The sequence below is a fragment of the Castor canadensis genome, chromosome 3 (genome assembly GCF_047511655.1).
Source record: "Castor canadensis chromosome 3, mCasCan1.hap1v2, whole genome shotgun sequence".
Taxonomy (NCBI): domain Eukaryota; kingdom Metazoa; phylum Chordata; class Mammalia; order Rodentia; family Castoridae; genus Castor; species Castor canadensis.
The window spans coordinates 14,245,601-14,273,546 of NC_133388.1; the positions used below are offsets into that span (position 1 = coordinate 14,245,601).

Consider the following 27,946-nt stretch of genomic DNA (forward strand, 5'->3'; position numbering starts at 1 on the left):
AACAGGAGAATCCTATCCATGTTCTTATGAATATTGGAGTCTGGCAGAATGCTAAATAGTAATTTCTCTTTATGCTTAGAAACAATGGAGAAGTAGATCCAAGAACCAAACAAATTGTGATTTTTTGTTTGTTTGTTTGTTTGAATCAGCTTCTTTACTGAAATTAGCAGATTAAAACTCCTGCTGAGTCATGTGACCACAGCTGGGCTCCTTTCCTCTCCCCCACCCCATATACTCCAAACCAACCAAGGCTGACAAGGCAGATGGAGTCAGCAGCAGGCCATACACCTGTCTAACCCCAGCACTGGGCAGAGACAAGGCTCTTAGTTCTGATTCTACCAAAGCATTGCCTGAGACAAGGAACCAGGGCAGGCAGGTGATCCAGCAGGGGTTCCAGGAGGCAGGAGTGAGGGAACAGGGAGAGGAGGCAATGCAGGGGAGGCACGAAGGAAGGAACACTACCCAGGATTCCACACGACCTTCTCAGAGGCACCCATAATGCCTCCTAGAGATTTAATTGAAGGAAGAAAGCCAGAGCAGTCATCAGTGGCATCTTCCCCTTCATAGGACAGATGTCACTGACAGAACAGTATGACATGGTCATTCAGAGCTGCTGAGGGAAGGGTGGCTCAGAAGTGGGAAGGTCCCAGCATGAGAGAGGACTCCTGTCTATGGGTTAAGCATAGGATGAAAGCTGGAGAAATAATCAGTCAACACAAAGGTTAAGTGCTGTGACACTGTGACATAGTAAGAAATAAAGTATTTGGCGTCTGCCCCTAGTTCCTGACACAGAGATCCTAAAGCCCGTGGGATCTCTGGAGTGGGAAGTGTCATTTGTATGTTACTCAGACAACTGGTGACTGGGGTTAGGTTTAGACAGCTTAAGGATGGCACTGGTCACCAGAAAGTCTTAGGCAGGATTAGAGGGTGGGATTTTGAGCCCCACCCCCAAGGTCAGAGGACCGGTGAAGGGCTGACAGCTGAATTGACCACCACAGGCACTGATTTTGTCAACAACACCTGCATAATGAGGCCTGCATAGCCCCTAGGGCGGGACTCTGGAGGGGGACTGTGTGCAGAGAGAGCCTGGAAGCCCCTCCCCTCCACCATGCTTGCCCTGTGCACCCCTTCCACCTGACTGTCGTCCACACCCTTTGTGACATCCTGTATAACACATGGCTAAACCTAAGTGTTTCTATGAGTTCTGTGAGCCACTCTAGCAAATCAGATCGGTTGGAAAAGGTCATGGGGACCCCAAATTATAGCTGGTACCTGAGAAGCATAGGTGAAAAGCAACCTGGGGCTTGTGATTGGCCTCAGAAGAGCGGGCAGTCTTGGGACTGAGCCTTCAGCCATGGGATCTGACACTACCTACAGGTACATGGTATCAGAATTGGCTGGGGTCTACTCAAGCTTTGTTGGTAGGATGTGTTGAAGATGTGTTGTAGGGAAACACATCTGGTGTCAGAAGCGTTGCGCTGAGTGGTGTGTAAAAGAATTAAAAATACTTGGGTGTTTGTTTTGCTTTCTGTCCCTGGTAGTGTGGACTAAAAGGTCAAGCACAAAATTTGATGCGGGAGGAAGGGCAAGCAGGTCCCTAGTGAGGAGCCAGGAAACTGCAAGCCCAGCATTTTGTTCTGGCAGCATGAACTGTGTTCTGACCAGCCTGGGGTTAGCCACATCTGGGAGAGACAAACCAGGGGGAGGAGAGGCCATTGGTGTCCAGGTCATCCTCAGCCAACCTCAGGGAAGACATTCCTGCCCCTGTCGGGTCACCTCCTGTGCTCCTGTACTTGACCACATTCTCTAGCAGTTAAGTAATCCTGGGGCCAATACAAAGGGATGACCCTCACTAACCGATGGGGCAGGGCAGCTGGGAGGGTGCTCCAGCTTCCTGTCCCATGGACAGACAACTCTAAAGGGTGTTTCAAAGACTTTCTCAGGGGGATCCCAGAGGCACTGAGTTCCTGAGACCAACACGATAACCCACTCACCAACTCCACCACTTTTGACGTCCTGGAACCACTTCACAAATAAGCCACTTCCTGGGAACTCAGCCATGGGTGGAGGAGAGAGGGAAGGAGAGACCATGAGGGTGTCTAAGGGCTGCATTGGATCATTCAGGGAGAAATGAACAACCCTGAGCACTGTGCACTCTTGATCATGGGCCCACTCCCTCAAATCCACCAAGTATCAAAAGCAAAATTACAGCTGTACCTGAAAGCATCCTTCTCCTTGTTGACTCCTGTTTGCTAGGGATGACCTCACAAAATGTCACAGACAGGGTGGCTTCAACCACGAAGCTTTTGAGAGCTGTGAGGTACCTAAGATGATGTGTAGTCAGAGCTGGTTCCTTCTGAGCCCTCTCTCCTGGGCCTGTTCTTGTCCACATGACACAGATGTAGTAGACAGAGCCCAGCCTAACAACCTTGTTTATAACTTAGTTTCTGAAGACCTTTCTCTCAATACTTTCAGGATTTCAACATACGAACTTTGGGGAAACACAATTCAGCACATAGCACTGACCTTAAATCTTTTATTTAAAATAGGCTGGCTATTCATTTGGCTTGACAGAGGAGAGAGAGAGAGAGCCACCTTTGCTCTCCTGTGGAGAGGAGGGGACCCTCCCAGACAGACACTCTCCCCAGGCATGTCCCCATGTCTTCTCTGCTTTAAATGTTGAGGATACTCTGGCCATCTGTTGCTCAGAGCTGACTGTGAACTTAACCCCCATTGGAGTTTTTTTAAATTTAAATTCCCTTGCAGAATATTAATCCCACCGCCTCTTTCCTATTCTGAATCCCAAAGGAGCTGGCAGTAATTGAGACACAGCCATTCAGACTTCTCCGGGGCCAGTGTGGGTTCCCAAGGTGTAGTTGATGTGGAGTGGTTTTTATTTGCATTTTAATGTCTTCAAACTCCAGAGCTTTCCCTTGAGCCCTGGAGGGGCCTGAACTCTTTCCATTCCACCTGCCACTGCCTGACACAAAGCTCTGTTTGTGTCCCTGAGGCTGCAGGGAAATGGCTACCCCCCGCGCCACCTCATCCACGACAGGCCACAAAAGCCCGAACACAAGGTGCGGATCAAAACAGGCCAGGCTGAGGCGCTGCCAAGTCAAACACAAAGGAAACGGAGTGTGAGCAGGCAGAGAAACCAGATTCCCTGGAAATGGCTGCTCCCTGCTGCGTCTGGAAGGCCCATTCCAATAAAGAGGCTCTGGAAGGCCCAAAGGTCCCCCACAGCCCTCATCTTGGTGGAGATGCCAATAAAACGCTCAGAACCTCCAGCCTGCAGGCCCTGTAGGCAATGCCCGGGGCTGTAAACTCTGCTATGAGCAGCTGGGGAGCCAGCCAGAGAAGAGGCCTGCTCCCCAAAACGCCCACCAACCAGCTGCCCCCAGGCCAGAAAGTAACAGAGATGCCTTAGGGAAGGGAAGGCTGAGGCCTGCTGGCTTGGGAGGGGGAGTCTGCCCACTGCCCCAGACTCCTGCTCCAAAACCAGGCCCAGGGCTGTTAACTCCATGGGAACTTTGGAAGGAGCACTGACAGCCAGAAAATATGGGTTCCTAAAGGAACCAGCCTCAGGAAGCAATCACAGACCCTAGGCAGTAAACTCAACTCTGAGGGCACCGTGGGGACCAAGAGTGCTGGGTCATAGAGGAGGATGAAATGGCTGGGGCATGTCTGTGTGTGTGTCCAAATCCCTACACACTGGACACACTGGGATTATGTATATATGTGTCCACGTTAATGTATAGAGTCAACTCTCTGTATCTGTCGTTCCATATCTGTGAATTCAGCCAATTGCAGGCCAAAAATATTTGAAAAAAACAATGTAATTAGGCCTGTAATGGTTGAACTGGTACTGACCATGTACAGACATCTTCTTGTCAATTCCCTAAACAACACAGTGTGATGACCTTTTCCATGGCAATTATACTGTAGTAGGTGCCATACATTATTTAGGTATGACTCAAAGCATGTAGAAGGATGTGTGTAGGCTCCAGGCAATACCATATGGTTGCATGCAGGGACTTGAGCATCTGTGGATTTTGGTATGGCAGCGGGGGAGGAGGGTGTCTTAGAACCAGCACCCCTGGGACACCAAGGGACTACTGTATGTATGTGGGGGGTGGAGGGGGTGGGAGCACATGCACAAATGTATGAAGTTGTGGGATGTAGGATTCCCAGATTTAGCAATTCAAAATAAAAGGTGTACAGTTAAATTTCAATTTAGGCAAAAAACCAAAGTTTTTAATAAAAACATTCCAAAATAATTCCTGAGACACACTATGCAAAAAAGTACTGATTTTTATCCCAAATTCAATTGTAACTGGGTGCCATGCCTTTTACTCTATGTGTGTATAAATGTTCAACTTTGGAGTGGCACATGACAGTTGAGATTATAGAGAGGCCATAAGGAGGCAACACACACACACACACACACAGTGCTACTAAGATGACCCTCAGAAGTTCTCCTAACTGGTGACAAGTCACTCTGTGTAAGAGGACCATTGTTTACCTTCTATGGTGCAATTGTAACCTAAGTGCATTTAACTTGCAAATCCTTCTGCAAGGGCTTGCAGAGAGAGATAAGATGCATATAAACTGTGTGGCCAGAGCTCCTGCTCTTCTGGCCAGAGAGCAGAGGCCCCTGTGTGTTCAGACTGAGAGACTCTACCATCTCAGCCCCACAACCCTCCCCTAAAGGAGCACTGGACATCTAGGCTTCTCTAAGGCCCCAACACCATGTATTTCCTACCCTATGACTCTAAAAAAATGTAAGCCAGCTCCTTCATTTGGGGCTTCACATAGGTATGGAAGTCTTCTTGGAGGAAATGAAAAAAATGATTTGCACCATCTGGACTCCAGAAGAACCAAACATTTTGACACAGACACCTCTTTCCTCTTTGAAAATGACCCAGACTTGCAAAACTCCCAAACACTGAAGGTCTCCCAAGGATAATTTATTCCATGGCATCACCACATCCCCACTTGTCTCAGTCAATTTTATGTTGCTACACCAAAACAACAAAGGCCAGGCTCTTTAAAAAGAAAAGAAGTTTACTTACCTCACAGTTCTGGAGGCTACAAAGTCTAAGACTGGGTGGCCATATCTGGTGACGGCCTCACGCTGTGTCATAACATAGCAGATGGCACCATGTGACAGAAGCATGTGAGAGCAGAGAATGTGTTTGGAAGAGACCAAACACATGGGGTGGACTCATTTTATAACAACCCACTTTCTTAGTAACAAACATATTCCCCAGAGACCTAAGCCACTTTACAGAGGAGCAGTAGTCCCCTCTGAGAGTGATGCCCTCTGTGACCCAATCCTCTCCCACTAGACTCCGCCTCTTAAAGTTTCCACCAGCTCTCAATACCGTTCCACGTGGGAACAAAACCTCAACCTGCATTTTCCCCAGGACATGACTCGGTGCAGCAAGGTGTCCTGGGCCCTTTCTTCCCTACCCTGGGTGTGGACATGAGGGTCAGGATCAAAGCAGAAGGGGAGACTGGGCTGGATAGATAAGCAATGGGTTTGTCCACCCAGATGGGCCCCACACACACTCCCAATAGCATCCAGGAAAGGGCCAGTCCTGGGACAAGTTCCCAAAGCCACCAGAAGCAAGGCAAGATTACAGTTGGAAATGTGACTACCAGACCTAAAAGTCAAGAGCCTTTTTACAAAGAGAAATGAGAGCAGTATAAATTGTTTACACAGACCCTACAAAGGCTGTGATATGAGGGCAAGGTAAGGTGAGGGGGTCACTTCAAGACAGGAGGAGAACCCAGGAGAGGACAGGAAGAGAACTTGCTGCTTCTTGGTTGACTGGGGTTGTGAGCAGGATCCCATGGTGCCTGGCAGTCTGACAGCTAGGGTTTGAGTCAACGTTTTCAACATACATTCAGGAATGTGGAAGAGATTGCCATGGTTTGGTCCACAGCTGTGAAGTGACTAGCTTTCCTTGTCTCTCCTCCCCTCCATCCTCCATCCCTTTAATTCAATTTAGGACATCTCAGAATTTTTCATTAGCAAGGACATGAGAACTTGATTTATCATTTTTTTGGTAGTCTAGACCTAAGAAAGGGATGGAGAAAATGTCAATAATGAAGGTCACTAGAGGATAATTTTCCAGAAATGATAATATTATGACTTATGCAGGTATAAAGTGAATGCAAGTCAAATATTTTAGCTAATGCATTAATATATGAGGAAGTAGGAAGAAATTCCAACTGAGTCAAATGAGAATTTGTCTTACAGAGATTTGTATTTTCTCCCTGACAAAACTCATTTGCATAGCACTGGCCAGGCATGATTTGCATAACCACGAATATAAAGATTTGCATGAGTATTGAATTTCTACAAATTAACATCTTTGCAAAGATGTGGATTACAAAGATCAGAGGCACACATATAAGGTAAAATAATCCCTGGGGGTCTGGGGTTCCATTTGAAGAATATCTAGCAATCTTTTACCCACTTTGAAATCTTCCATGATTTTTCTTGAAAAGATAAATTTAAGTGTGTTGCCTCTGTAGATGTTACATTGCTAGTGGCACAAAAAAATTGAGAAAATATTCTTCCAAATTTTGAAAACTATTATCTAGCTTGACAAAGAAGTGGTCCACACCATTGATCCATTTCCTGCGCTCTGCAGACATAAGCTTTTCCCTCACAGATTGTCCGAAAAGTGGGTTAACCTGGAGCCCTGGTGGCTTAGCAGTGACATCTCACAGACATACTCACATCCCTGCATCTACTGGTTTAGACCAGAGTCCATCACTGGGCATTTGGGGCCAGATAATTCTTTTTTTTTTAATTGTTTATACATTTATTCATATGTATATACATTGCTTGGGCCATCTCTCCCCTCACCCCCACACCTCCACCCCTCCTCACTTCCAGGCAGATCCTGTTCTACCCTCTTCCCCAATTTTGTTAAAGAGAAAACATAGGAGATAATAAGAAAGACAGAGCGTTTTTGTTAATTTGAGATAAGGATAGCTATACAGAAAGATTCCTAGCATTGCTTCCACGCACATGTGTATAACCCAAATTGGTTCATCTGTACCAGACCTCCCACTACTTCTGGTCCCCTTCCCATAGAGGCTTCGCCTGTTTAAGATTACTACATTCGCTCCTCTACATTGGGCACATTAACCACATTCAAGTTTTAGGTTTCCTTCCCTTTCCCTGTTCCTCCCATGCACGTTCTCCCCTTAGTGTGTGACCCGTGTCTTATAATAATACTGGATTTGTTTTAGGTCTATAATCCGCATATGAGGGAGAACATGAGATTTTTGGCCTTCTGAGCCTGGCTAACTTCACTTAAGATGTTGTTCTCCATTTCCATCCATTTACTTGTGAATGACACAATTTCATTCTTCTTTGTGGCTGAGTAAAATTCCTTTGTGTATAAATACCACATTTTCTTAATCCAGATAATTCTTGTGTCAAGGGCTGTCCTGTGCATTGCAGAGTGTTAGCAGCAAGCTGGACCACTACTCACCAGATGGTGGTTTTGTCCTTCCAGTCCTAAGATACAAAAATGTTTCCTGGGGCAATGGTCCCTCCCCCAGCCCTGTTGGAGAGCACTGATTTTCACTGAATTAATATGGTTTTTAATCTCCTTGGAAGATTCTAATATGAGTTAGGGTTTTGTTTTATGTTGTTTTTTAAAAGGCTGAAAAATTTGTAAGTCATAGTTATTCTTGCCTCCTGAAAATAACCTGCCCAAAGACTGGTTAAACATTGAAAAACATAAGCTCATTTATTGTTTTTGTCACTTGAGGCCAACTGAAAACCAAGATCTTGGCCCAGAGGGCAGAAGAGGGTGGAAGCAGGAAGTAAAAGAGGAGGAACCATTTGTAGAGCGGTCACTAGGTGCCAGACCTTGACACACATGGCCTCTTTAACTCTCACAGGGATCCCACAAGGGAAGGGCTGGGTGAGGAGAAGAGACCAGCAGGTCAAGCCCCAGGTACATGGCTGCCTGGCTCCTCTCACTTACTGGGAACCCTTGCTTGTCTCTGTACTCCCACAGAGAAGAGTGTCAGATCCAGGACTTGGAGGGCCTGGGGCCCAGCTAGCCCAACCTCCCCAAGCTCAGAGCAATGATGTGAATTCCTTGAGGTTATCAGCTGGTTGGGACTAGAATCTAGTCTCCCACCAAGAAAAGAGCCAATGGGTACCCTTAGCGAGTATCACAATGAAGAGGACAAAGTCATTTCTCACAAAGACAGTCTATCCCTTGACCTTCAGCATCATCCATGGCTCAGTCAGGTAGCCCTTCTCTTCATTTATGCACAGACAAGGTGGCCAAAGGGTCCCAGGGAAATCATCAAATGACAGCAACAGGGTCGCCGTGGGAGACACTGCCAGCCTAGCATGACTACCTGACACCCCTGGAGCTGGAGTGTTCTATCCCTCCCTCCCAGTTCAGCAATCCTCTGCTGCATGGCTGGGGATCAGCTCCTCACACCTGGAAAACAGAGCACACACACAGGTTACCCTTTATGTCAGAAAAACCCACTTGCCTGGCTGATAAAGTGCAGCTCCCAGAGCAAGGACATCTCCTCATTTCCCCAAACAGCATGAGAGGATTCATAACTATTATCTGACCGGCCAGCCCAGATCAGCACAGGTGGAGACAGCCCCGTCACTATCCTCACCCTCCGTGGAAATTCCAGGGGACTAAGGGGGCCATTGATGCTAGTGGAAGCTGGCCTGAGAGCCTGCCTTGTCCAGGCTTCTCTGCATCTGGGTGCCCAGGCTCATGTCTGCTCATGGCAAGCTTATCAGGTATTGGCTAAAGGGAAGGTGCTGGCAACATAGAGGAAGAAGAGCCCTCCCTGCTCCTGGGAGGGAAGGGCTCAGCTGAGAACCATGTTCACAGCAAGGATCAACCCTGCCACCCAGGGTCCCAGGAGGGCAGGGTACAAAGGGTACCAATGATGGAAGGCATCGCTCTGCCTGCTACAAAGAGCCTCCTCTACTCTACTACAAAGTCAGTAGGCGTGTGTCCAATAATCTCCCAGCGCATCTGTTCCAAGTTCACTGTACTTTTGTTCCCCAGAGGAAGATGCAAGAGTTACCTTAGCGATATGGAAGAATGAACCTGCTGAACCAAGAAAGGCAGGCCTGGCAGGATGTGAGGAGGGTGGATCCTCAGGCCACACAAAAGGATTTACCTGGGAAAGGGGCCATCTTTGGGACATCTTTATGAGCAGCTCTGTGGCCAACAGGATCTGCCAAATGGCAGGTGGAGGTGCCAGCCAGGCCCAGGCAGCTCAGTGAGGCGAAGGGAGCCAAGCCCCTGGACTCTGCCAACTGTACAAGAGGAGGCACTGTCACCCCTCATTGACTGGTTCAAATACCCACTGCTGTCCCAGGCATTCCCGGGAGTGGGGGTGCTCTAGGCCCTGAAGCAGTCACAGGGAAGCCAGCTATTTGCAGGCCACCCAAGTCAGGCCTAGCAGTCATCTTTATTACAACTGAGCACCTGCCTGTGTGGCCTTGCCCAAACTCCAGAGGATCCCTGTGGGTTAGGTGTAACCATTCCTATGTTACAGACATGAAAGGTTAAAGGCGCAGAGGCCACAGCCAATAAGGTAAGGATCGTTGCAGAGAGTTGTAACCTAGGCTTTTCCAGTCTTGCCGTTCAGACTCCTACTGTACCCATGGCCTCAGGTCCTGTCCTTCCAGAGGGTTGCCTGTCCCCAGGACCCAGGACCTCCTTAGCCAGTTAGTGTTATTAACATGCCATCAACAGCTCCCAAATGGCTCCAGTAGGAAGAGACCTGGTTCTTAGTCACAGCATGACCTTGGACAAGTCATCTATCATGTCTGACTGAGCCTCAATCCATAACCATAATTTCCAAGAGAGTTGGGAGGCCAAGCCCAGAGGTTACCCTTCACCTAGCCTGGGGGAAGGCCAGCCAGCCTCCTAAAGGGGGCAATGCCCCAACCTGGACCTCAGGACCAGGAGGATCCTGCACGGAGAAGGGGCTGAGTGAATGCTCACATAGTTGGGCTGTGTCTGTGTGAGTGCTGATTACTGGATATTTCCAATTGAAGATGAGGGCCTGGAGAGCAGGGCTGCTGCCCACAGAGCCCAGCAGAGCACTAGGCACACAGCAAGGGCTGCTTTCTGTTCTTCTACTCCAGGGGAAATGTGGCAATGCCTGGACATTTTCCAGCTGGGAAGGGAGGTGCTGGGGCATCTGGTGGGCAGTGATGTATAGGACAGCCCACCCCAACAGAGACTACCTGGCCCAACATGGTCACTGCTGCAAGTCAGAAGTCTGTTCTAGGCCCAAGTCTCTATCTCCTGACATTGTGCAGAGGGGACCCAAAGCCCAGAGAGGAGATGCCTGGCCTGGCTGTGTTGAAGCCTAGGAATGTCACAACTCTGAGGGTCCTTTGAGAATCTGGGTGGATGTGGGCAACAGCAATGACCAAACCATCTGTTAGACCCACTTTGGGTTTGGTTTTGGCTAAGGGCTGGGCTGGATTCTCTCCACAAGCTTGTGAAGTCAGTACTATTGGGGGCGGAGTACAGAGAGGTCAGAAGACCTGTCCAAGGTCACACAGCTATAGCAAACAGCCAGAATTTGAGCCTGGAAGTGTCTGTACCCAAGGCCCACATTCTTTCCATTACTTGGTGGCCTCCTGCAGAGTCCCCAACCAAAACGCATGCAACCGTGCTTTCCAAAACAAACAGAACTATCTTATAATCTCCATCGCTTTCACAGGGTATCACTTGCACTCCTGTAAGTTTGGAGTTTTCAGTTCTTGGTTGTCCAACCCTGTGCAAGTGCTCTGAGTCTCGACTTTCTTACCTGAAAATAGAGACTTCAAGGTCTGAGGGCTCTGGTACAGAATGAGACAGGTAGCTACCCCTCAGGACACCCGGCTCTGCTCTCAAGCCCAGCTTTCTTGGTCTTGCACTTGATTCTGCCTCAGGCTGGGGATGGCTGGGCAGGTTTTTTCCACTGCAGGGGTCAGGGAGGCTTTGCATACTTATGTGGGTGGCTAAGCAACTATCCCCACTCACATGAGCTCCTGAACAAAGAGACCTCAGTGCCCCTCCCCTGGGCTCAACCCGCCTGCAGAGAGTGCCTGGTTGCTGTCTCAACGCCTTGCTTGTGGCCCAGTTGAGCCAGGGCAGCCTGGGCTGGAGCACTGTACGTTGTTGTGTATTGTCTGAGGTTGGCACCATGTCACCAAGAGTCTTGAGATAAAGGTCACACTTGGGGCCAGGGTTCCTGCCCCCAAGGCATGAACCCCCTCTGATCCTGAGCTGCAACCTCAGGGTCCTGGGGATTTTAAAGATTAAGGCTTCCAGTGCCTCTCTGCCCCTAACAAAGTCATCCATCACTGTTCTCAGACCCCCTAGAGCCACCCCCAGCTCAGGCAAAACCCTACATTCCTCAATAGAGCCCTGGACGGAGATGATCCCAGAAACCCAAGGCCGAATGAACCCCAGCTGAAGCCAAATGTTCTCTTTTCACTGAACTGGAACAAGACCTGAGCGTTTTCCAAAATCATTCACTGGGAACATTCATGCATTTATTTACTCAGCTAATAAGCCTTTACTGGCCAGTGTCCTCTGAGCTAGGCATAGTTCAAGGTGGAGGGACACTGGGCTGGCCTCTGGGGTCAGGAATGGGATAGCACACTGGAGAAACAGTGGCCACACTGCATTCCCAGGACAAGCATGGTGCCTGGTGCATAAGGCACAGCTGAGGTCCAAGCAATGAAGGAGGGAAGGTGGACCAAGGGAGAGAAGTGGCCTGGGTACGAGGTGGGCACCCCAACAGAAGTATGGCCAGGTACCCTAGATACAGGTAAGGTCTGCTAATTCTGGCAATCCGAATCTGAAATAAACCTGGATTTCTCGTACCTAACGGCCTGCTTTGTTAAACTGCAGGACATGAGTAATGCAAGGATAATGAAACTGAGGTTTTGAAGGTCTGGAAGGCCTCCTGGCAAAATGCCAGGGTGGTTGTTCATTCATTCAACCAACCTGCATGGAGTACCCACCCTAAGCCAGAATCTGTGGCGTCTTACCCACCTCCCATAGCAACAGAAAAGCATCCCTGAGGGAAGCCGACTCAGACACTAGGGCTTCAACCTTACAGCAGGTGACTCAAATAAGAACATTAATTTATCAGAACTTGTTCCCTCATTTGTAAAGCTGCCACCCATGCAGCAAAATTGGCAGAGTAATGCAATAGAACAAGGCTGGCACCTGTGAAGCTCTCCAAAACGGAGCTGTCATTACCTGCAACTGCCCTGGTTTTTACAGTTTGCAAAATGCCTTCATTTTTGTTTCATTTGTTTTTCACAATAACTCCAGGCGTTCAGCAGGGAAGGTATAACTAATAGTCATTTTATAGAAGAGAAAATTGAAACTCAGAGAGGTGAAGCAATGTACCAAGGTCACACAGCACACCTTAGGGTTAGAACTGAGATGAGAACCAGAGGTTGTACCTAATGCTTTGAATTTGGCTTGACACTTGACAAGGACACCCTGAGGGTTGGTATTTGCAAAGTCACATCTGTCATCTGGGAGAGACCCAGGTCATACACCAAGTAGTGGGGCCCACGGAATATTCTAGAAGGAATTCCTAGCAAGATGAGCTCAACAGCACCTCCACTCCCAGGTGGACTTCCGCAGCCTGTTTCCATGACTCCAATTCTACTGCACGCCTTGAATCTGGGCTGGCTTTCATGGCTTGCTTGACCAACAGAAAGAACATGGCACCGGCGATATTTGGAACTTCCAGGGTGAGAAGTCTTGCAGTGTCCCCTGGGGCTCCTTAGGTTGGTCTTGGAGCCATGTCTCTGAACCGAGTCACTGTGCTCTAAGAAGTCCCCACAGGTTGAGGCCAAGTGCAAATGTTCAGCTGTGCTCTGGGGTTGATGGCCAGCATGTCTGCCGCTTGTGGGAGCCATCTTGCACATCCTGTGTGGCCAAGCATTCAGATTACGCCAGCCCCAGCTGAGCTCTTGCTACAAACAGGAGGGCACGCTCTAAGCAAGTGCTGACAGCTGAGCCTAGGCAAATAACAAAACCATAAGAGGTAATAGTGCATCAATATTTTAAGCCCCAAAGAGGTGCAGTGGTTCATTACGCAAGGATGGATACCTGGAACATCTGGGGAGGCTGTTTGGTTACTGAGAACCAAGGAGAAAAAAATTAATCATGGTCGCTTCTCTGGGCTCCCAGAGTATCTATAGCATCACCACCAGAGTACCTGGTACTCTGTTCACTGTCTCTCCCCTTACACTGTGAGCTGGTGCCAGAGTCTGTGTTAAGGTCCTGTGGTTGCTAGCCATAGAAACAAACTGCTTAAGTTTGCTAGAACAAAACGGGATCAATTGGCAGGATTTGAGAGAGCTCAAAGAATTACAAGAGCCAGGCAAGGTGGTTCACACCTGTAATCATAGCTATTTAGGAAGCAGAGATCTGGAGAATCGTGGTTCAAGACCAGCCCAGGCAAAAAGTTTGAGAGCTCTCCATCTCAATCAATTGAAAAAAAAAAAAAAATCTGGGCATGCACCTGTCATCCCAGTTACAAGGAAGCAGAAATAGGGACATCATGGTCCGAGTTGGCCTAGGCATAAGACCCCATTCAAAAATGACAAAAGTAAAAAGGGCTGAGGCGTGACTCAAGTGATAGAGTGCCTGCTTGGAAACGGCAAGGTCCTAAATTCAAATCCTAGTATCTCAAAAAAAAATATTAAAAGAAAAACCAATGACCAGATTTGGTCATTTGGAGTGAGGGAGTTCAGGAGCCCAGTGGCAGGCACATGCAGAGTCTTCACTCCAGGGCGTGGACCAACAGCAACCCTGTCATCTTCATGAACCTCTGCCTGTATCCAAATTCCAGGGGAGAACTCTTGATTGGCCTCACTTGGACCCACCTGGATAGCAGTTGAGCTAGGGCCATGTCCATTGGAAGAGACAAGATCAGGGTACCGATGCCAAAAGAGTGGGGAGCGGGCAAGGCGGCCACCACATGTGCCTTAGGAAAACCGAGTGCCTGGCTCAGGGTCTCACACATCATAGATGCTCAGGAAATATTTGACCACAACAGCTGAATGAGCCAACGACCAGGTGAAGGATTGTACACATACGTGAGCGTGCCAGCCTACAAGACATCTTAACTCTCCTCCATCCAGCCAAGCAGTCTTCTTCTTAAGAGGTTTCCAAACCTGGATTCTAGAAAGAATGGAATTGTAATCCTCTAATCCTGTTGGATTAGGAACTTTACACACTTTGAGAAGAGTCAGTGATAATTCCTAAAAACAGTCCTAGCGCAGTGACTCCTTTCCCTGGCTCTGTTTACATGGCGTTTTCTGGGCAGGTGGTGAGTGAGGCAGAGCAGGGAGTCTGGCACTCTCTTTGCTCAATCTACCACATGTTCAGCAGAAGGCAGCTGGGTGGAGCTGGATCTGCTGCAGGCTGCACTTCTCCCAAGGCAGGTGGGTCACTCTTATCTGTCCTCAAGTTACACTGCCATGACAGACATCAGACCACATTGCTTCCCCCCACACTGTCCCCTGTGTGCTGATAAGTGACTGGACTTCACCAACCCCAGAACAAAATCAGGTATTTCTATTTTTGACATACTCTGAGGCACTCAACCTAGGTGTGTAATACAAAGTACCGAATAAGAGTTTGCAATGAGGAATGGAATCTTTGGTGCGTTTACAGTTTGTTGTAGTACACACAATTGTAGGAAAATTAAAGCTGGGTGTGGCAGTGCTGGAGGTTGAGGCAGGAGGATCATGAGTTGGAGGGCCACGTCAAAAAAGCAAACTGGTTCAAGTATATATTAATGCCTCGAAACATCCTAATTGAACATCTGGAGTAGATTCTAAATTGACAGCGTCTTCCAGAACAGGAGGGAAAGGGTAAAGGAAAAGAAGAACGTGCTGTGTCCCAGGGCTGGGTGAGGTACCTTCCATATATTCCCCACAGCAATCTGAGATTCAATTCAACCCACTTCCCAGGTGCAGAACCAAGTGCAGAGAACTGAAGTGCATTTCCAAGACTCTGGGGCCCATCTCCATTTCATTGCATCACTCTGTTCTCCAGGAAAGGAACACAGAGGTTTTTGAATAGAAATTCACAGAGCTTAGTCACAGGAGTTGGCTAGAGCCATTCACCCTACCTTCTACACATTCCCACCGTGTGATCATCTGATCCCCTGGCTCCCAGTTAGGAGACAGCAGGTAAGAAGGAGGAGAGACTGAGACGGAAGCTCGGAAGGCCGGGGCCCACTTACAGTAGGTAAGTGGTGGGGTGGCTTGGATCAGACCAACCCTCCAGCTGGGAATAATTAAGAATTATAACGAATATATTTAAAAAAACCATTGGGTGATTTTGTCATTGTGGAAACACCATAGAATGTCCCCAAACAAACTAAGATGGCCACAAAGTCACTAGGTGTTATAATCTTATGGGATCACCATCATCTAGCATATATATCTTTAGCAAAACCTCAGCATGGTATGTGATGATATCTTTAAAAGTGCTGGCAATAACAACTGTCAACCCAGAATTCTATATCCCATAAAGGACTGTCTTCCAAACTAGGAAATGTAAACACTCTCTGACAGATAGCTGAGGGAATTTACTGCCAGCAGAACTGCCCTGCATGACAAAGAACATCAGAAACGCTTCAGACTGACAAAAGGTGATGCAGGTGGAAAAGAAGAACTCAAGGAAAAAAGGAGAGGTTGAGCTACTGGGTCTGTTTCTTTCTTTTCTTTTGGTGGGACTGGGGTTTGAACTCAGGGTTTTGCACTTGCAAAGCAGGAGCTCTACTGCTTGAGCCGCACTCCCCAGTCCATTTTGCTTTGGTTATTTTGGAGATGGGGTCTTGCGACCTACTTGCCTGGGGCTGGCCTTGAACCTCGAGCCTCCCAATCTCAGCCTCCCAAGTAGCTAGGATTACAGGTATGATCCACAGGTACCTGGCTTCTAAAAGACAGTGAAGCACTTACAGCAAACACTTTGTAAAGTGTGGGGTTTATGATTTTGTAGAAATAAAATATATGACAAAAAAGTCCAAAGGACCTGAGAAGAAAAAATGGCTTGAAGCCACTGCGGTTCTTACATTTGACCTAATGTGGTAGAATCTTACTTCAAGGTAAACCAAGGTACGTTAAGGCTGCACATTGTAATACCTAAAAGAATCACTAAAAATAACACAAATGGATACAGCTAAAATGCTAATAAAGAGAGAAATTGGAGCACTAAGAAATACTGAATTATCCAGAGGAAAGCCTAAATGGACAATAAGGAAACAAAGAAAAGAAAAAAACAAAACCAGTGGGAAACAGAGGCTTATCCCCATCCACACCAATAATTACTTTAAATATGGAAGAAACACTCAGTTAAATGACAGCAGTCATTAGATTGGATTAAAAAGCAAAAAATGGCAAGCTCTAACTCTACGCTGTAAACAAGAGAGACTGAAGAAATAAAATGATAGCAAATGCTGAACATGAAGATACTAAGTACAGAAAGCTAGCGTGAACAAAATTGCAAGGTACAGTTTAAGTCAGGGTGCACTGATACACAGGAAAAGAGGAACATTTCATAATGTTAAAATGGTCCACATGTTAAAAATAACAACCACTTTAACAGAGGATCCAAAACAGGTGAAGTAGGAGCTGACAGAATTTGCCTGTCTACCATCATACTCGGGGAGTGTAACACACTTCTCTCTGTGACTGATAGAACCCGGCCAGGACTACGGAGGGGGAGGCGAGACAGATGCTGTGTGTGCAAAATTTAAGGGAGCACCAAGAAACTGTAATAGAGATAAGTGATATTTTTAAAAATCGAAAATAGTGCAAAGAGCTGGCTGAGTGGCTCAAGTGACAGAGCGCCTGCCTGCCTAGCAAGTGTGAGGACCTGAGTTCAAATCCCAGTGCCACCAAAAAATGCAAAAATTGCAAAACTCAATACAAAAAAACCCCATGGTGAACAAAAATTTAAATACAGATAGAATCGGTATTAATGATGCTTCTTCTGCCTCAGGCTGCTGTATCAATCAGCACAGCCTCATTACAAATCTGCCTTTATATAAAATTTTGATATTTTGTTCAGCACTTCTAAATTCTTGAGTCAAAGAAAAACAATCACAAAGAGACTTAGAAAATATTTAAAAACTGAATGATAATATAACATATTTGGATATGTGGGGCACTGGATTCAGTTCCCTACAAAACCCTAAATAAATTAAAAGGGTACAGCTAACACACTTCTTGGGGAGAAATTTATACCTTTGGATGCTCACATTATATTAAAAAGAGAATACGGCTTTCAAATCAATGATCTATGCATTCACATTAAAAAAAATGGAGGGAGAGAACAAACTGAACTTGAACTAGTAGAAAGTTAATGATAAAGTTGAGTAGAAATCAATGGAAAAACAAGCGAACAAGCAACAGTAACCATAAGGTCAACCTTGCTTCCTCCAATAGATTAATAAAACGTGTAAATGTCCAGCTAAATTGATTAACTAAAGAGAGGGAGACCAGCAGCAGCCTGCTTGGCCACTGCAGGACTGAATGATGAATGTTACTGATTGCTGTATTTTGTTTTATAGCCTTGAACTCGCCAGTATATCTTCATTCCTTCCTTGACTCCACACAGGTTTATTAAGCATCTACTGAGTTTCAGATATAAGGGATACAGTGACTAAGTCCATTAATTGATAAATTAAAATTTTTATTAGCACACATTAATAGTACAAGGGAATTTCATTGTGATAATGCCATAGGAGAATACAGTGTACTTTGAACCAGTTCATCCCTCCATTACATTCCCTTAACCACTCCCTCCTAGTCAATTAAACCCAACCATTTGTATTAAAACTTGGGCTTTAGCTGGGCACTGGTGGCTCATGCCTGTAATCCTAGCTACTTTGGAGGCTGAGATTGAGATCATGGTCTCAGGCCAGCTCATCTCAATGGGGTATGTGTGTGAGGGGGTGAAGCTGGTGATTTGAGCCTGTCATCCCAGTGACTTCGGGAAGTGTAAAATAAGGAGGATCGTAGTCCAGGCTGGCTTGGGCAAAAGCAAGACCCTAGCTCCAAAATAACCAGAGCAAAAAGGGATAGTGGGCATGCCTCAAGAGGTAGAGTGCTGGCTAGCAAGTGCGAAGCCCTGAGTTCAAACCCCAGTACCACAAAACGAAACAAACTTGGGCCTTGGGGGCCTGTTGAAGGATACACAATGTTACCATGTCACTTCTAGGGAGGAATCAGATTTGCTAACATGACTTCAACACAGTATCTTTTGCACTGGAAATCAAATTTACACATAAACTTGGGAGTTGTCTGTCCTCTATGGAGGAGCTAGCACTAGGATGATATGATTTAGGAAGTTTTTAAACAAAAAAGACTTTGAAGGTGGTGAATGTTTTCTAGGCAATGTCAGTTACCTGAGACATACGTACTTGCGGGTGCTGATTCTTGATGGGGTTGAATAGGAGGCTTGTGGCAGCCAGGGTCGTGCACTCCACCTGCCTGGTGTTCTTGCACACACACTGGCTGGGGAGAGCATATTGTTGGTGCTGGAGGATGGAGGGGTGGAAGAAGGAGACTGGATGTTAGATGTAAACAGGTTTTGAATCCTAGCTCTGCCACCTGCCACCTGCACACAGCTAGACAAGGCCTAAAACACACAGAGCACAGCCCTCAGGGGTTTGAGAGTTGCAGGAGAGGTGACCAGCACACAGGTGCTCCATGAAATGCTGTCAATGAGACCTGCTCTGAGTGTGGCTGGCACTGACCTGCCCCTGGGGGTCAAGAAGTTACACCAAGAGAACAGCCAGCCAGCCTCTGTCTCTCCCAGCTCACGCTCTGGTTCCACACCCCCATCCAGTGCAGAATACACTGACATCAACCCGATAGGTGCCATGAAACGGGAAGTGAGGGAGCCACCTGTAGGTTCAGAGTAATATCTGGGTCTTTACCTCTGAATGCACATTGCCACTTGTAAGTCCCCATCCTTTATCTTACTGCATCTCCATGGCTGCCTTTTGAGACCTCAGGGTAAGAATTACATGCCCATTTTACAGAAGGGAAAACTGTCCATCAGTGGGAAGCAGTGACTTGCTCAAGAGCCCATAGTAATCAGCATAGCTGGGCTCCAAGCCCTGCCCAAATCTGTGTTGACTCCATTGGGTCACCCAGAAATCATCTGATCCCTTGGGAGATGGTGGGTAGGGGGAGTGGGTACATTTTTTTGTGAACACTGAAAGCTTAGCTGGGCCTTTTTTTTTGGTTCATATAATTGACACTTGCAAATATCAATGGATCCAGGTGAGGCCAGTAAAATACTAAACAAATCAGACCTCTTTGCATCTGTAGGCCATTCCCTGGAGTCAAGGTCAAGCAGGCATGGGGCAGGTGCCCTTTCTGCTGTAGAGAAGCCCAAAGTAGACCTTGGGGACTGGTAAGCTCTTAGCCATGGGCCTTTGGCATCCTTGTAAACCTTTGTCAAGGTCTGAAGGATGTCCAAAGGCTATATGTCTCCCAGGGTGTCACAGCTAGACAGAGACAGAGCTGGAAGGCAGCTTGCACAGTGATGTGTAGCTCTGTCCTTGAGCCTGTAAGAAGAGAGCTGAGGAGCTGTGTACCACCACCTTCTCCCCTGCCCTGTGCCTTCTCGGGAGCTGCTTCCCTGGGCTGCGCAAATGACCAAGGCAACGGGTCACCATTCCGTGGAGACATCTGTTTCTAGAAGCCTCACTCCTGTTCCATGTCTTGGAACCTGCCTCACTCGTGGTTGTTTTGGCTTTTCCTTCCCACTTACATGAAACTTCTTTTTGGGGGGAAGCAGAAGTGTGGGGTTGTCCTGCAATCTCTCTTCTCCTGACCCCTACCCAAGGGTGGATTTCTGACCCTTTGCATCTCTTGACTTCTTCCTGCAGCTCCATCCTAAGTGTAGGGTATAAGCACCCTACCCAGTTGAGGACTCACCCATTGCCTGTCAAGATCTCTTTTTCTAGTCTCACCCAGTGGGACAGAGTTCCAACACCAGAGTCCCATCTACACCCCATCTCCACCTGCCTCTTCCTCCCAAAGCCTGCCACATACTCCAGTCAGTTCAGCAAGCAAACAGTCAGCCCGTTACAGAAATGGCTTCCATACAAGTTCTTGAATCCTCTTCACTCCCAGGGAGACCCATCAACCCGGCCGGCTCTGGACTGCAACAAGACCTCTTGTTCAAAACTCTGGGGCGGCTACAAGACCTCTCATCTCCCACACGCCTCACCTGTGAAACTGGGATAAGGCCGACCTGAGAGAATGGCTGCAAGGCTTGTAATGTGCATTACAGGAGCAGGGCTTATAGGGTAGAGCCACTGAACATCCCCCCAGTCTCGGCATACACGTGTCCTGTCCACCTATGGTTTGCTCAGACCTGGGGCTGTCCTGCTCCATGAAGAAATCTTAGGCAGTGCTCATGGCTCATCTGCTCACTCTTGGATACTTCTGTACTACGAATCCTATGGTCACAGTCGTCCCCTGATCTCATACCAGCATAGAACATCCATCCTGTGTAATAATTAAAACTCCTACCTTCAATCATAGTTAACACATTTTCCCTCCCTTGGCTAGGGTCTGATGCAGGGAGCAAAGGTCCAGCTGGTATCTAAGTCCCTGGGAACTCTTCTGCATCTTTTCCCCTATTGTCACAGTAGTACAGTTAGCCTGTCCTCCTCTGGTGCCAAAGTCACTTCAAGTGCCTCTTGAATCCCTTGAGATTTCTTTAGGCTGAGTCCAATCACCACACCAACCACTGTGAACCTGAAGCAGAGAAAACACACATCTCACTCTGAGGTCACCTTGTTTACCGGACTCAGAGGACACAGCAGCACTAGCCACGCCCCTAGATTGGAGGAGCATTGGGCTAGAGGTGGAGTGGGCAGGGAGAGGTTCACAGTGCACATGAACCTTTCACTTAGGAACACTCCAGCCTCTGGGCCTGTCCCCTATGCTCTGCTATGGATGAGAAGACAAAGATCATAAAATCTGTGTTTAGCCCCTTTCTTTGCAAGTCCCAGAATGGGTGTGTCTATGCATGGCGGCCAAGGTCTCAGGGCCTTGGCAAACACAGAATAAGATAGCTACACCTAAACACTACAAGACAATGTCCTTTCCATTTAAAGGGGCTGCACGCAGCAAGCACCCACAAGATGTCATTATTCAACCAAGTAAATAAATGTCAGGCAGCGCTAATGTCACCACTAACTATTCCTATCATCACTTGTGCTGGCTCTGCTCCTGCCAGTCTTCACTGCTCCTGCTCTGGGCCTTACAGTTTCTTGCCTTCACAGGTGCTGTTCCATCTGCCCCAGAGGCCTTCCCATCTCATTCCATCTAGAGGACTTGATCTCTTTGTCCCAGCCCTAGCCAAGCCCCCACCACACAAGGAGGCTGTTACCACCTGTCCTGGTGAAGCCAAATCCTCTCTCCCTTATTCCTGGGCTTCCTGTCTCCATTCCATCATGGCGTTCATCCTACTTGCTGTGTAGTCTTTACCTTCTGCCATCTCCCTTTCAAATGCATATGCATGCGCGCGCACACACACACACACACACACACACACACACACACAGGACTTTGAACCATGGCGCATGCATTTGCATGGCCCTAGTTACGAATAAATGAGCTGTGAATGGGTGAATAATGAATGGACACATTGGTGACTGACACATCAGAGGATTGTTGGCCATCAATATGCTAAAAGAAGTGAGTCTTCCCAGTGAACCGGGCCCCACCTCCCCACCCCTACTGAACAGTTTCAATGGGAACCTGGCAGTTATAACAAAGCCAGGGGATTTTCTTTGCATGAAATTTCACCTAGATTTTCTACCCCACTCACCTGGACTTACAGACTGATAGGCCATAGCACAGTGTGGCTCACGTCAGAGCTCACAGCAACTTCAAGGCTCTTTGTGACAAGTGTTTGGAGTGGTGGTGGCTGTTCCTTCATTCTGCACAGGGTTGCCACCCCTGTGATTCCAGAGGTACAGGGTGCCTACTCTCATTGGGGTCACAGTAACCATGGTTCTGAGTCCTGCGTCTGGCACTGTGAATGCCCTGCCACTGACTGTTTATAAATAGAACCTTTTCCCCATTTCACTTGTAGTTAGTAGTCCTCAGACTTCCTTCCCATTTACCAGGTCCACTGGTCAATGTTCACCGTCATCTTTCTGGAAGAATTTGACACAGTGGTGGCTACTTGCTTGGTCTCAAAACATGTCCTTCACTTGCTTTCTGACTTTTCTCCTCCTTCGCTGGCTGCTGAGTCCATGTCTTCTTGTCTCCCTTTCCCTTCCCTACATGGAAGGAAAATTCCACTGGTAATACCTTCAAAACATCTCTGGAATCTGACTATATTTCTCCTCCTTGCTCCCATGCCTGTCCAAATTGCTTTCATCTCTTGCCTGGATTATTGCAAAAGTCTCCTCACCAGGCCTCCTTGCTGCCACACCCTGACCCATTTGTTCTCCACACAGCAGCCAGAGTGATCCTTTGAAATCACAAGTCGTACCACACCTCTCCTCTGCTTAAAACTCTCATTGATGCCCTAGCCATTGCAATAAAGTAAGAAAAAAACTAAGATTTCAAAAGAAGAAGTGATAGTTGTCACAGTGGATTCTGGTCCAATGGCATTTTGTTATCATTTCTCTTTAGCCTTCTCCAATCTGCAGTGAGTTCTTAATCTTTCCCTGTCACTCATGTTCTCAACAATTCTTCAGATGGCACCCAGGAGCACACCCGATATGTGTATTGAGAGGGTGTATGTATATTCAATCTTAGTAAAAACCATGAAAGCTTTCCAAAGAGCTTGTATTCAGTACACGTTCCCACCAGCAGCTGCTGCCCATCCTTGCAAACCCTTTGTTTTCTGTTAGTCATCCTGGTGGATGTAAAATGGAATCTCTTACTGTGCAATTTGCACATCTTTGATAAACACTGTGTTGAACATCTTTCATGTGCTATTGACCATCTGTGTGTCCCCTTTCATGAGCATCCTCTTCAATAATTTTATGCACTTAAAAATTGGTGTATCTTTTTCTTTTAAATTTTTTATTAATATTTAATTTGACAAATTAGAACTATATACATTTTGTGGCAAAGTGTGATCTTTGAAGAGATGTGTTCATTGTAGAATGATTAAATCAAGTGAATTAACACATCCATTACCACATTTACTTATTTTTTGTAACAAGAACTTTGAGCTTCACTCTGTTAGTTTGGAACATACATTATTATTGATTATAGTTGCCCCACTGTTCTATATCCCAAAACCTTATCTCTTCTTGTTTTGCTGAAACTTCGTATCCTTTGACCAACAACTTTACATTGTCTCTCCTCATACCTTTCTACTAATTTGTTTGAGTGCATTAAATATCCTCTATATGAGCCATTAAGTGTTGAAAATAAAATAAAAAAGCATATACAAGAAAACATAGAGTATCTTTATGATATTTGTGTAGATAAAGATTTGTTTAACTGAATACCAAAGGTGCTAAGGTAAAGAAAAAGATCGATAAATTAAATTGCATTAAAATCCAGGACTTCTGTTTACTGAAAGACTTTTGAAAGAGTCAATGGCAAGCCATAGAGCAAGAGATCACATATATATATTATGCATCTCTCTCTCTCTCTCTCTCTCTCTCTCTCTCTCTATCCATGCGTGTGTATGTATAGTCAGTTTTAGTAGATATGGCCGAAAAGAGTGTAGATAACTAAAGCTGGCCGTATGTCCACCCTACAAACATATATACATACTCCTGTGCTCATACCTAACAGAAGTGCTTTTACTGTGCCTCGAAAATAAAGTAACTGTTCTTAGCAGGATTATTCTTATAGCTCCAAACTAGAAACTACCCATCAACAGAACAGATAAACAGAGCTTCACTCATACAACAGACTGCATTAACACCATGTGAGGCGCAACTATCATACGTGAGGACATGCATGAATTTCGTAGACAGAGAGCTAATCAAAAGAAACAGATGAAAAGGAATACATACCGTTTAATTCCATTTGTATAAAGCTTGATGAAAAATAGGCAAAACAAACTTTTGCTGTTACAAAAATTTATCACCGAGCTGTAGAGATGCCCCTCAAGTTTTCCTGAAGTCCCAATGAACCTATCATAGGTTGAAAGTATCGCAGGTCAAAGTGCATTTAATGCATCTAACCTACTGCACATCCCGGCTGAGAGAGAAAGAGAAAGAGAAAGAGAGAGAGAGAGAATTAGACCGAATAAGCGATAGCTGACCACAGGAGAGATCAACATTCACAGCCTGAAGCATGGTTTCTACTGAATGCACATTGGTTTCACAGGATCAGAAAGTTGAAAAATCCTAAGTAAAACCACTCTAAGTTGGGACCATCTGTATACTTAATATTTTGTCTACCTTACAATGCGTGCTAAACTTCAATTAAAATCTAATAAGAGAAAACTGTCTCCAGGGGCTTCCCATACACTCAGAGTAAGTCCAACTTCTTATGGAAGATGCTCGTGACATGGTTCCACCCAGTTCCTACAGCCTCTGCTGCCACTGCAGCCCCTTGGCCTTGATGTTTCTGCAAGTGTCCTGGAGAGCACTGATGAGCCCTGTTCCTCACTTTCCTGCCACTGCAGGTAGAGGGTGTTCTCCACCTTCACTGATACAAGGCTTGACCATGCATGGGATTTGGTCAATGGGGTGTAGACAGCTACAATGTGCCAGTTCCAGGCTGGGCTCTATGATGGCTGGCCAGTCTCTGCTTATCCCACCCATCTCCTCTTCCAACTCAAGAACATGCCCTCCCCAGCCTGCTGATCCAAAGAGGAGACACAGATGCACAACTTAAAGCCCACTTGGCTGAGCCCACCCTGCACTGGCCAACCACTAGCTGATTTGCAGAGGCATCATCAAGAATAAACAAACCAGCAGCTACTTGGGAGGGAGAGACTGGGAGGATTGCAGTTCAAGGCCAGCCTGGGCAGAAAAAATTAGTGAGTCCCTATGTGAACAAATAAATAGGGCATGGTGGCATGCACCTGTAATCCCAGCTACCAGGGAGGCTGTAGGTAGAAGGATGTAGGTCCGAGGTCAGCCCTGGGGCAAAAACAACATGAGACCCTATTAGAAATATAACTAAAGCTAAACAAGGCTGGGGCATGGCATAAGGGATAGAGCACCTGCCTAGCAAGCATAGGCCCGAAGTTTAAACCCCAGTACCACCAAAAATAATAATAATAATAATGAGTGATGCAGTTTTGGGGCACTTGTTATGCAGCAGTAGCTGACTAATGTGCCCCCACCTCAGGGGATATACATTTGCTATTCCTTCTGCCAGAAAAGCTCTTGCCCTGAATACTCAAATGGTTCTCATCCTCATTCAAGTCTTTGTTCAAATGTTTCTTCTTAACAGAGTCCTTTCCAAACCATTCTGTGAACAGCCCTCCCTCTCCTCTCCCTCCACTCTCTGCCCTACTTTATACTGTGCTTGCTGCTGGCTGACATTTCATTACCTACGCATGCATTCATTCAGCTTTCCACGAGAAAATGTCGCTCCACGAGGGCTGGGGCTCTCCTTGTACCCACCGTGCCTAGTCCAGTGTCTGGTGCTTCTTAGGAGCTTAATAAACAGGTATTGACTGAGCAAACCCATAGGTGTCCTCTCCCTGCTCCCCACCCATGCTCTTTCTAGCACATGGAGAAATTATCCCAGTCATATCCTTTCCCCTGCTTACCAAGGTGGAGCTGGCACAGACGTGCAAAGTGACCAGCTGTTACGTTGGTAATGGAAAAAAACCAAGGCAAAGAAACTGCGAAATCCACAAGCTGTCATACCATCGTGACGATGGATGGGGTGAGCTGTTGCGTCCGTAAAAGCGCCCTCTCTTTGCAGGCCTCTTCCTGGAGCTCTCTCCTGGGACCTGGCAAGAAAACAACGTGCCCCAGGCAGGAAACAGTGGTCACCAGTGATGTGTAGTGCACTTGCTCAACGCCATCCACATGCCAGGTCTATCAGAATGTGCTCACAGTCCACAGAGGCTTTGAGTTCTGGCCAGGTGTGCCCCTGTGCTGAGCCCTGTGTGGGCTTAATGACATCAGTTCTTCCGAGGGCTGGCCAGGTAAACATCGTTCTAATTATTATTTACTGAGGAGCCGGCCAGCAGGGTGGTTAAGGAGCTTGTCCAAGGAAACCGATACCACCATCCATCTGATCCCTGAAGCTCACCCATCTCACAGGACACTTGGGAACTTACAGAACTGGTGCACCTGAGCCTGCTTTGACTCTGTCACATGTTCCTGGGTCTGGAATTTGATTTTGTGAGGACTTCACCTTGAACCTGACCGTGAATTACTTTCCAGGTCTTAGGCGGGTCACCAAGATGATTAACAGTTTGTGGCTTCAGATCCCAGCCTCCTCTTGAAATGCTTAAATAAGGGAAGGAGGTAACACATGCATATACTTGTAAATGTAGGTGTAGACACAGTTGTAAAGATACACAGTTTGTAAAGGAGGAGGAGGAAATGGCCATAGAAATATTTAAAGGGAGTTGACAGAAGAGAATAAAATTCACCTTCGCTTCTACAAGGAAATTGCACTGTAGTTTGCAGAGTTATGTATACAGAAACCTCTGGCAAGAAGACAAGGAAGATGCAAAAAAGTTTCTCATTAAATAAGTTTCCAATCTGCAGTGCAAAGGTCCCTGGGTGTGTGCCCCCAGGGAGGCAGTTGGCAGTGGTGGGGAGGGGCAGGAAAAACCCGTGGCCCTAGCAGTTCAGGTGGGCACTCAGCAGGCTGGGATTTGAGAGGTGGGTCATGGATCAGCCCAGAAAGCAGGAGGGCTTCATGTGACAAACCTTCCTCCTGGGATTCTTCAAGTCATGCAGGCTGGTGGGCCAGGGTAGTAGCTAAGAGCAAGATTGACCTGGTACCAATCTTAACTCTGCCCATTGCTGGCTATGACACTGGGATATGAAGTACAGTCTACATGATCTACCTGCAAGACCCCAGAAGGAAGAAATGAAGTTACCCACAAACCATGTGTGAGACCAAGAGTCTAGGAAGTGGGGCTGTAGTAGAGCTGAGCTCTGCTGATTGGGACTTTTGCATTTGGACAGAGACCTTCATTTAGCTGATGCTAAAACTGATCTAATTTTTTTGAGCTTGCACCCAGGACAAGGAAGAAGTGGTTCAGTCTTATTGTCACCTGATAAATAGTAGCAACCCTGTGTTATTATTTCCCTGAAGAGCCTTTTGTCTGCCCTGTTCTTCACTGTCTGTCTTTCCAGCTGGAACAGGCCCTTCATGACTGCAGGAACGAGGATGCTGAGTTGTGGCTGCATCCTGGGAGCTGCCTGGTGCTGCACATGGGAGCATAGGAAAGTCTATGGTTTGAACATGTATGTGTCCAGGAGCTGGGGCAGTCACTTGATTGATCAGCCTCAGTGGACACCCTGGCCAGCATGCAGCTTGCAGACCCTGCCATCTACTGTTGAGACAACACCATAGGTAGACTCAGAGTCCAAAGCTTAGCACCAATAACTTCTCTTCCTGAAAGCCATCCCCATTGCCTAGTCAGAATGAGCTCTCTGTTCTGCACACCTACGCCCACGCTATGGGCCTTCCCCTTTCAGGGAACATAGCTGCCTGTCAGTGGATGACAGGCAATGGGTCATGTCCCAGTCTTCCCATAGGACAGATGAGGAGCCAGAAAAGCAGCAGCCTCTTTACTGTCGACCAGATCGTCCAGCTGCTGAGTAGAGCCCACCTGAGGATGAGAAGCAGGAGCAGAAGTGGGGAGACAAGTGACGAAGCGGCCACCAACATTCCAGAGACAGATGGGTGGCAGGGCAGGTGGGAAGACACGGCAGAGTACGGATTTTA

General features: G+C 47.0%; 1 long non-coding RNA gene across 4 annotated transcripts; it reads right to left on the reverse strand.

Annotated features, from left to right (window-relative positions):
- Positions 1-7,749: 7,749 nt before the first annotated feature.
- Positions 7,750-26,355, reverse strand: LOC141421489 (uncharacterized). 4 transcript variants are annotated; one of them, XR_012446040.1, is made up of 6 exons: positions 25,800-26,355; positions 24,085-24,271; positions 20,618-20,845; positions 18,490-18,606; positions 10,846-12,974; positions 7,750-8,486 (listed from the first exon to the last, which is right to left on the reverse strand). It is a non-coding gene; the product is annotated as an uncharacterized lncRNA (long non-coding RNA). The 4 variants fall into 4 exon arrangements; XR_012446039.1 differs by having other exon boundaries at positions 12,661-13,066; XR_012446038.1 differs by having other exon boundaries at positions 10,846-13,066.
- Positions 26,356-27,946: the final 1,591 nt, after the last annotated feature.